The sequence below is a fragment of the Galeopterus variegatus genome, unplaced genomic scaffold, assembly GCF_000696425.1.
Source record: "Galeopterus variegatus unplaced genomic scaffold, G_variegatus-3.0.2 Scaffold4712, whole genome shotgun sequence".
In the NCBI taxonomy this organism is placed as follows: domain Eukaryota; kingdom Metazoa; phylum Chordata; class Mammalia; order Dermoptera; family Cynocephalidae; genus Galeopterus; species Galeopterus variegatus.
Genome location: NW_007730823.1, coordinates 135,033 through 145,391, shown reverse-complemented (window position 1 = coordinate 145,391; position 10,359 = coordinate 135,033). Strand labels below are relative to the sequence as shown.

Here is a 10,359-nt window from a genome sequence, read left to right as displayed (position 1 = left end):
GATCCTGTTACCAGTCAGTAAAAAAAAAGACAAAAAGGAAAAAACAAAAAACAAAAAACAAAAAAACAAAAACCAAAAAGTCCAACACGAATATAGAAAAATGTTAAAAATCCATTAAATCTGTTATTTTCTATATTTTTCTTTGTGTCAGAATATTTTATAATTTATAATTTATCAAATATTCAAAAAAAACATGGAGAAAAGAGTTCTGTGATTCTAGCAGATTCAGGGTCTGCTGTATTTCAACAATACCAAACTTTTTAAAAATTTTTTGACGGGTAAGGGGATCGCAACCCTCAGCATGGTGTTGTCCACACCACGCTCAGCCAGCGAGTGCACCAGCCATCCCTATATAGGATCCAAACCCGCGGCCTCGGCACTACCAGCACCGCACTCTCCCGAGTAAGCCATGGGGCCGGCCCAATACCAAACTTTTAAACATATAAAAGCTCTGAATAGCCTAGCAGCAGAGAAATTTAACTTTGTTTTCTACTCCAGTGTCTCCCAAATTTAGGCACAAAACTCTTTTATGACATAGCAATTAGTATCCCATGGGCCAGCATTCACAGATAGCAATTTTTTATATGCTATTTATAATTTATACCAAATTACTTCCCAAAACAATTTGAGGAATTATTCAATGAAAAATTAATATATTTAAAATAGAAATAGAAATAAAATTCAAAAATACATGAAAAGAATGTAGCAAATAACAAAGAGAATGTAGTTATAGCGATATTAAATTTAGGTCTGACCTTCTTGATAGCTAAGGAGTGAAGAGGAACTCGGATTATTATCAAGACAAAGAAGCACACTGGTCCTCTGGAAGAGATAAATTTTTTCTAATATGAAATTTCAAGAGACATTTTTCATATTCACCACAAATAACATCATCATCAATGTCTTTAGAAGATACCGTCATTTTCATGTGGTTGTTTTTAATGCCAGCTCTCAAAAACAGATGAGGTATATTATTAGGAAGATTCCCCAAAGAAGGTAGTTCTACAAAAATATCTCTTCATAAAATTTTTGGTTTGTCAAAGCTATACATGTGCACCTATGGAGAAGTAGTTGGGAAATGGTCAAAGAAGTAAACCTCAAGCTTCTGCAACTATAAAAGACATTTTAAAATGTGCAGTATGAAGTGATTAGAAAACGAATATAGTTTCAGCTTTAAATCAGAATTATTCTTCTCACCTAAAAGGACAAAATATAAAACAGTTCTTTCTTTTCAGTACTGTAAGTTCAAGAAAGAACAGCTCATCAGAGAACCCGGAGGCCTGAAATTACAGAAATACTATGCAAACCAAAAGAAGAAAAGGGTCGCTAACATCATAATTGACAAACATTCTACTAAAATTAAACTTTGAGTTAGTTTATAAGGAGAATCTGAAAAAAGGGGGTCCATACAAAGAAATAACCAGAGAAAACAAAGTACAAATAACAAAAGAAGAGAAATTGAAACATGAACGAAAATTATCCTAATATTAACCATAAAGGTCTTCACCAGTTTCTCAGTAAAGATGAATTATAAATTAATATCAGGAACCCAATGTTTATCATATGTTAATATGGCTCATACAATTACACTTTAATAACTGTAGTTTGCAAATAGCCTAATTCTAAGTGCCGTGTTCAGCTGTTTTTAACTAATATTATTTTTACCTTCATAAGGTCTTTGGTCAAAGACACTTGCTGTCAAGACTCTGATGCTTAAACTAGGCGGAAGAGATAACTAGTCTTCCCTAAAGATCAGTCTTTTCTAGTTGTGCTACACATTAGACATGCATGACACAAATACATTAGAAAATTATGCCAGTATTAATTAAGTTTAAGACTATCTCAAAAGCCTATCTGGGGTTTTCTCAAGAGATCTACAACACACATATCATTATCTCCATTCAACTGAAAATTCTTACCTTCAGGTAGAGATGAAAATCTTGAATTGACCAAAATACCCATAAACTCTTCTAAACTCACTGTCCCATCCTCTGAAAGAAAAATGCATGTCTGAAGGCATGGCAAAAGTAAATGATCAAATACTTTTTCTAAAGGCAACTATAGTATAATTGCTATACTAAAAAATATTTCATAGATTTGAAATATAGTTAGAGATACATATTCAGTCAGAAAAACAGATGCATGCATATCATTCAGACACAGTCACACACACCCATCCCCCATAGGTCCTCCTCTGCAGCTGCTACTGAAAATAACTGGAACCCAGCTGACAATAACCCAGATGGGGAGCAGGTAAAAGAAAGCCTTGGATAATCCATGAAGCAGATAAACCCTCTAAGGATTCTTGAAAAGTTCAAATAGATTCATGTTAGCTGAGATAAAGAATACCTAGAAACATATTAAATACTCATCCCAAAGAGTAACATTCTTTCGTGCTCTTTCAATCACATCTTGGGGTAATGGAACGCCTATATGTTTCATCATGGAGCCAAGGTCATCAGGTTGGCCACATTTTTCCTAATGGAGGCCAGAGCTTTCAAGGGGCCTTCTATTTCTACACGTAAAAAATGTACACAATGCAGGAAGTTCTTAAAAATACTCAAATATCAGTAGTAGGTCCTGGATGATAACAATAACTACTGCTACTACCACTTATTGAGTATTCAGTCTGAGCTTGCTAGGCACTATACTAAGTGCTTTACATGTACCATCTCATTTAATTCCACAAAAACTCCATGAGGTCAGCACTAACATCTCCTTATTTAACAGATAAAAAAATCCTAGCCTTAGAAAAGCTATTCTGGGGCCAGCCCGGTGGCGCACTGGAGAGTGCGCCGCTTGGGAGTGCGACGGCGCTCCCACCGAGGGTTCGGATCCCATGTGGAGACCGGTTCCCGCTCACTGGCTGAGCGCAGTGTGGGTGCAACACCGAGGGTTGCGATCCCCGTTACCGGTCAGTAAAAAAGACAAAAAGGAAAAAAAAAAAAAAGAAAAGCTATTCGGTCCAAGAATATCTGAATTCTTAGGCAGAATGTTTAACCATTATGCAAACCATGTCATTTACAGATAGTCATATGTTTCATAACAATATTTTGGTCAGTGATGTACCACATATATAATGGTGGTCCCATAGATTATAATGAAGCTAAAAAATTCCTATTGCCTAGTGACATGATAGCTGCTGTAAGGTCACAATGCAACATATTACTCACTTAGCAGCAATAAGCTATACAGCATAGCCTAGGTATGCAGTAGACTGCACCATCCAGGTTTCTGCAAGTACACTCCATTATGTTTGCATAATGATGAAAACACCTAATCATGCATTTTTCAGAACATATCCCTGTCATTAAGCAATGCATGACTATTTAAACTTGAGATTTAAGAATGGTTACATAAAAACAAATCTCAGAACATCTGCTTATATGCTTCTATCATATCTGAGGCTTAGAATTCAATAAAAACCATAGTATCTAATCATAAAAGTAACTCTTTTGCCAAAAATTGGATAAATAGTGATAGTTTGATGTGACTATTCTCAATTTTTTTCATTTAGGGGATCACTTGCATATACCAATATATGCACACAAAAATGTCTGCCAAATAATGAAAAGATTGGCATTAATATATAAATACCAAAAAAGGCAATATTTATTTTTGAAAGTACCATGTATATTCTTTCAAGTAAGAAGAAAATTTTAAGTATTGTATTATGACAAGCACTAGCATTCATAAACATTAGTCCTGTAACAGTTTAAGCTTATGAACCACATACCAAGTAAAGTCTTTTAGGCCCCATTAGAAAAGCAAGGATTAAGGACAAAATATTTTGTCTATTGAAAACAAATACTGCTTTGGCCACATTCTTAACATCTAGGCTCTGAAAAATCATTTTATTTTGGGTCTGCCTAAATTGGGCCTTTTGAATTTAGTTTAGTTTCAATTATGGAACTAGTCCAGAAGAAATTAAGCCATTTCAGTACTTCTCAAGAATATGGGCTGCTCCAAGGAGACCCAGGGAATCCAAAGTAGTTGTGAATTTACTAACTTGGGCTCAACTGGCCTAAACTTTGAGGAGACCCAGCATCTCCACAGACATCTCTTGAAGTTGCAGATGCTCATTAATTAACTACATTAAAACCAGATGACATCGAATGCCGCATGGCTGTGGTAGTGGATTAGTGGGAAGAATACCATGAAGGAAGCCTGTATGTTCCTACATGTTTCAATAGTTAATCTCATTATAAAACCCTATTTTTATAAAGGGATAATAGAGTAGAAAAAGAGGATGTAACACTGAGCTTATTCCCACAGGATTTCAGTGAAATGGCAAAGACATTGCCAGCTGATGGCAGCTATCTTGGATCACAAACTTGGACACTAGGATGAATTATCCAGATAGATTTTGTTTATTTATCCTTTTTAGGTGATGGACAAATATACTATAATTCCAGAAAATATAAGTCAAGAAAAGATCAGGACTAGGATCCTCTATTGATTTTTTACCCAAAAAACATATGTTATTTATATGACTTGTTTTACAGCATTAGAAAACTGCACAAATGCATATAATCAAAACTGAACAATTCCACTCAAAATTTTTATTGTTAAAAAATTCTCACTCACTTGAACTTTTAGTAAAATATGGCATTTGCATCAAACTACTCAGGCAATCTTTTAAGTCCAATTTCCTCTCATCTGAAAATGAAACAAAAAGAAATGAATGGTCTTCAGTCAAAAGATACAGAAGAATGGGGTCAGAAGATATGCATGCCTACTTAACTTTCAAAATTAAAGTTAGTCCTGTGTTTCTCTAACTCTGATTCTGTTGTACGCACCTCAGAGTAACTATGAAAAGCAATCTGGTTATGATGTCTCTTGTGGTCTTTTCTGTTGTAGAGCCAATGAGCATTCTATGGATTTCGCAGATGCCTAACCAACTGGGGCCATTATTTTGGTATGTTTCCTTTCTGATTGTATATTCTGTAAATTTTTCTAGCATTACAAGTCCTTCTATAATGCTTTTTTTTTTTTTTTGGTCCAACTGTATTAATTCAAAAAGCCTATCTTCTAGCTCAGAAATGCTTTCTTCCGCTTGTTCTAGATTGCTGGTTATAAGAGTTGTATTTTTTATTTCATTGAATGAATTCTTCAGTTCCAGGATTTCTCCTTGGTTATTTTTTAACTTTCGTGGAATTTCTCATACACGTCCTGGATTGTTTTGTTGACTTCACTGTGATTTCTATTTTTTCATCCGTCATGTTGAGTTTCTTTAGTATTGCCATTTGGGATTCCTCTTCAGGCAATTCACCAGTTTCCTATTGTTTAACGTCTGGTATTGGAGAACTGTAGTCTTTTTTGTGGGGAGTCATGTCTCCCTGTTTTTCTCATGTTTCTCATATCTCTGCATTGATGTCTGGGCATCTGGTGGTGTAGTCACTTCTTTTAATTTTTATAGTGGTTTTTGACTGGAGAGACTCGTACCTGTGGAAATGTCTTATATTGATAGTTGGATTGGGCTTCATAGGTTTGGCTCTTGGTGAGCACAGCAGTAAGTGCAGCTTGCTTCCCACACCTTCTCCATTGGTGCAGGTGGGCCACTGTGTCACATGGCACACTGGGCTCCCTGTGAGGATGGCGTGGATCTAGGCAGATTGCATACACCCCAGCAGGCTCTCTGCTGGTGCTGGCAGGTTCCTTGCATCAGGCAGAACTCTGAGCCCCCAGGGTAGAAGGGTGTGGATCCAAGCAGGCATCCAGCAGTGGAGGGAGTGTGACACAGACCCTGCTCACTGTCCACTGGGGTGGAGGCAGGGAGTTGAGTTGGATGGGGCTCTGAGCTCCCAGTACTGGCTCTTAGCTCCCAGGGGAAGGAGGGCATAGATCGAGATGACTAGTGCACTTTCCCCACTCTCCTCTGCACTGGTGATTCCCCTATGTCAAGCAGAGCTCTGAGCTCCCAGAGAAGGAGGGCATGTATCCAGACAGCCAGCACACAGAACCATTGCTCTCCCCTGGGGTGTGTGGGACCACTGGGTTAGTGGGACTGTGAGCTCCCTAGGTGCCTATCCCAAAATGGCAAAATCCAGTGGTAGCCCAGGGCTGAGGTGGGTCGGGGTGACTCTGCGTGTAGTTTCTCTCTGGAATACAGTCATGTAGACTCTTAGCAGCTCCACACACTGAGCTCATAGTCCAGCGAGGACTGTGCACCAGCCACCAACAGCCCCTGCCCCAACCTACTTTGCCCAGCAGACTCTGCTGGTCCTGGTTGGGATTTTCTCCTGTTTCCAGGTCTTGGGGGAGAGAGGTGGTTTCCTCACTGTTTAGCTCAATTCTGTTGTTCTCTCCTAGACACTCTACAAGTGACTATTTGTTGCTTTGGGGTTTTTTTTGCATTAGAGGCCACAAGTCCTACTATAATTGCTTATATTTTCATGGAAGGCAATTTATCCACCAGAAGATAAGTACTATAAACCAAATTCAACCNGGGGTGGAGGCAGGGAGTTGAGTTGGATGGGGCTCTGAGCTCCCAGTACTGGCTCTTAGCTCCCAGGGGAAGGAGGGCATAGATCGAGATGACTAGTGCACTTTCCCCACTCTCCTCTGCACTGGTGATTCCCCTATGTCAAGCAGAGCTCTGAGCTCCCAGAGAAGGAGGGCATGTATCCAGACAGCCAGCACACAGAACCATTGCTCTCCCCTGGGGTGTGTGGGACCACTGGGTTAGTGGGACTGTGAGCTCCCTAGGTGCCTATCCCAAAATGGCAAAATCCAGTGGTAGCCCAGGGCTGAGGTGGGTCGGGGTGACTCTGCGTGTAGTTTCTCTCTGGAATACAGTCATGTAGACTCTTAGCAGCTCCACACACTGAGCTCATAGTCCAGCGAGGACTGTGCACCAGCCACCAACAGCCCCTGCCCCAACCTACTTTGCCCAGCAGACTCTGCTGGTCCTGGTTGGGATTTTCTCCTGTTTCCAGGTCTTGGGGGAGAGAGGTGGTTTCCTCACTGTTTAGCTCAATTCTGTTGTTCTCTCCTAGACACTCTACAAGTGACTATTTGTTGCTTTGGGGTTTTTTTTGCATTAGAGGCCACAAGTCCTACTATAATTGCTTATATTTTCATGGAAGGCAATTTATCCACCAGAAGATAAGTACTATAAACCAAATTCAACCGTAATATCTAAGGTATACTTATGAGCAAAGATATATTAATGAAGGAAGTGTGTAGTCTTTTACTTTCTATCAGTCATATACCTAAAACTTAAGAATAAAAAAAATCACAAGGCTCTGCATGTAAGCTAAATATTCCATCGGCCAGATTCCAAAAACATCAGTGTAACCTTTTGAGGATTCTAGGGGAACCAAACTGCTTGTGTGTATCATGACACGAAGGATTAGGCCTTCGTTTCATGGGCTTGTGACAGCTTTACAGCTTCTTTTTTTTTTTTTTTCGGCACAAAACAGCTTCAGACCGATTAGAACCTGTGATTCAAACCTCAGGAGGCAAAGAAATGGGGAATAGAGAGAAAGATTATACTTCCCTAGGATACTCAACATTAGGATAATCCAAAACAAATTCTCACCCAGCTAGTGTTTTTAAACTCATTATGTTTTACTCCTAATCATTCAGCTCTATGGATTTATGAGTGAGAGTAAACACGAGCTTTATATTTAACAAATGACTCAGAAAAGGAAATACTATCAAAAGAAATGGATCTGAGAACCTCCTCTAATTCTTCCTCTGGGAAATAAATCTCCAGGCCTTTCAGTATGCATCTTACATCATCAGCATCAATTTTTCATTGGAGACTTTGTCTAAGGCCTTTCCAAGTTTATTAATCTCTATAAAAAGAAAATATTTTCAGTTTAGATACAATCAAATTCTAAGTGATAAACTTAAACTATAATTCAAAAAATTAGTATAGATACCTGGCATTTTTTATTCAAAGATATAGCACAGTGCAATTCACTTTAAATACTCTCTTGATATTCATATGTATTTAACTCTTATTTTATATGTATAAAATAGAATATAAATATAAGGCAAACTCATAGAAGAATTAAACTTTGGTATTTGTCTCATCTACTTCTGCTTCCCATGTTTCCCACATACTTAGTTACCTTATATGTTCAGTGTTCTCTATGCTTCCCAGCTACTGCCACCTCAATCTGCCTCTTTCATTCTTTCATTAAAACTTAACTTGTCTAACATTTACTTGCTATGGGATCCTAAGTAAGGTACAATCTCTTTAAGCTCCACTTTTCTTATTCTTTATTATAAGATACCAACTTAATGGCTAGTCATAAAGAATAAATTACATAAAATAAATGATATAAAAGTGCTTGGTAAAACATCAAACACTATACAAATGTATTATTCTTTGCCAACCAAATAATATATTATTTGAAACCAAACAAAATAAAACACATCTTTAGAGACTATGAAGTAAAACTATGGATATTTTTGTCCCTAAAATAAGAGTTTGAAAAGTTTTGGTACTTCCATAAAACATTAGGCTATTAACTCATTTTTTAAATAAGTTAGAGCTTTTCAAAATTATACTCAAAAGTTATAAAAATATTTCATAGGTATTTCAAAGATATCACAGGATGCCACAAAATGTTTCTTGGTACCACAGTCAAAAAGACAACACCAAGTTGGATGGATCACTGATCCCAAAAAGTTAAAAATATATATTTCCATATGAAAAATTCGTACATTCTCTACGCAACTGTAAAAAAAGAATGAGAAAGCTCTTTATGCTGTGATATGAACCAATATTCAAAATACATTGTTAAGTGAAAAAAATCAAGGATACAGAACAATGTATACATTATGCTTTCACTTATGTAAAAAGTATGCAGAGAGAAAATATATATTCATATTTGCTTCAATGTTAATAAAAATTTTCAAACGCTACATACATAAGAAACTAAATACAATGGTTAGTTACTGGGGAAAGAGGTGGGAACTAGATAAAATAGTAGACAAGGCAGGGGAGATTTTTCACTGTACACCTTTACAAAGGCACTTCAAAAAGTTCATGGAAAGATTAATATTATTTTTCCTTTTTTTTTTTTTTGTCTTTTTTCGTGTCCGGCAACGGATCGCAACCCTCAGTGTCGCGCCCGTACCGGACCAGGACCGGCAACGGGATCGCAACCCTCGGTGTTGCGCCCGCACCTCGCTCAGCCAGTGAGTGGGAACCGGTCTGTATGTGGGATCCGAACCCTCGGCGGGAGCGCCGCCGCGCTCCCAAGCGGCGCACTGTAGCAGTGCGCCACCGGGCTGGCCCAAGATTCATGTTATTTTTAAATTCCATTTGTCCACAAACTTTTTGAAGTCCCTCATATACACAGTCATGGCCCACATAACAACACTTCAGTCAGTGACAGACTGCATATTTGACAGTGGTCCCATAAGATTATAATGACTGTACCATACAGCCTAGGAGTGGTCCCATAAAATTATAATGACTATACCATTTAGATTTGTCTAAGTACACACTGTGATGTTTGCACAACAAAATCACCTAATAACATATTGCTCAGAACATATCCCTGTCATTGAGCAACACATGACTTTTTAAAAACTTATTATCTCTGGGGCCGGCCCGGTGGCGCACTGGAGAGTGCGCCGCTTGAGAGCACAGCGGCGCTCCCACCAAGGGTTCGGATCCCATGTGGAGACCGGTTCCCGCTCACTGGCTGAGCGTGGTGCAGGCGCAACACCGAGGGTTGCGATCCCGTTGCCGGTCAGTAAAAAAAAAACACAAAAAGGAAAAAAATAAAAATAAAAAATAAAAACTTATTATCTCTGTGAACATATTACCTAACAAAAAAACTTAAATGTATTAATTAAAACATTTTTAAGGTCACATATTTTTGGCATCCTTTTTAGAAGACATATTTGCATCAAGCATGAACTAATAAGTAATGCTAAAAACTAAACATAAGTGAACATAGGAAGCTCACCTTCATCTGAACTCTTAAAATACTAAATGTGTACCACTCATTTGATCTTGTAGCACATTAGTTATATTTTTATGTAAGTGGTCCATTACTTTCAACAACCTGTCACATAAGTGTTCGTGGTTTTTGGTTGGTTTTTTGCATCTGGCCACTGTGGAGATCCGTCTCACGTAAGTTTAAATCCTTTGATCCCCTGAAAAATTATCCAGGTCCCTACCCCCCAAAATACTCTCATCATATAGTACCACAGACCACCTCTTGTTTCCATATGGGTTACAGGGATGAACATCTAATATATGTCCATTAAAAGAGCTCAAAAGTCATCTCAGTTGTTAGGTTCCTCATGACTTTTTTTTTTTCCCTTTTTTTTTTTTTTTTGTCTTTTTGTCCTTTTTCATGACCGGCAACGGATTGCAACCCTCAGTGT

The 10,359-nt window shown here is 38.0% G+C and overlaps 1 long non-coding RNA gene across 1 annotated transcript in view; it reads right to left on the bottom strand.

Moving 5' to 3' along the window:
- Nucleotides 1-4,659, bottom strand: part of LOC103603627 — a 17,378-nt gene extending 12,719 nt beyond the window's left edge. The window contains exons 1-2 of the long non-coding RNA XR_551636.1: nucleotides 4,588-4,659; nucleotides 1,920-1,991 (exon numbers count right to left, since the gene is read on the bottom strand). This is a non-coding gene — a long non-coding RNA (uncharacterized LOC103603627). The remainder of the gene's footprint in view (nucleotides 1-1,919; nucleotides 1,992-4,587) is intronic.
- Nucleotides 4,660-10,359: the final 5,700 nt, after the last annotated feature.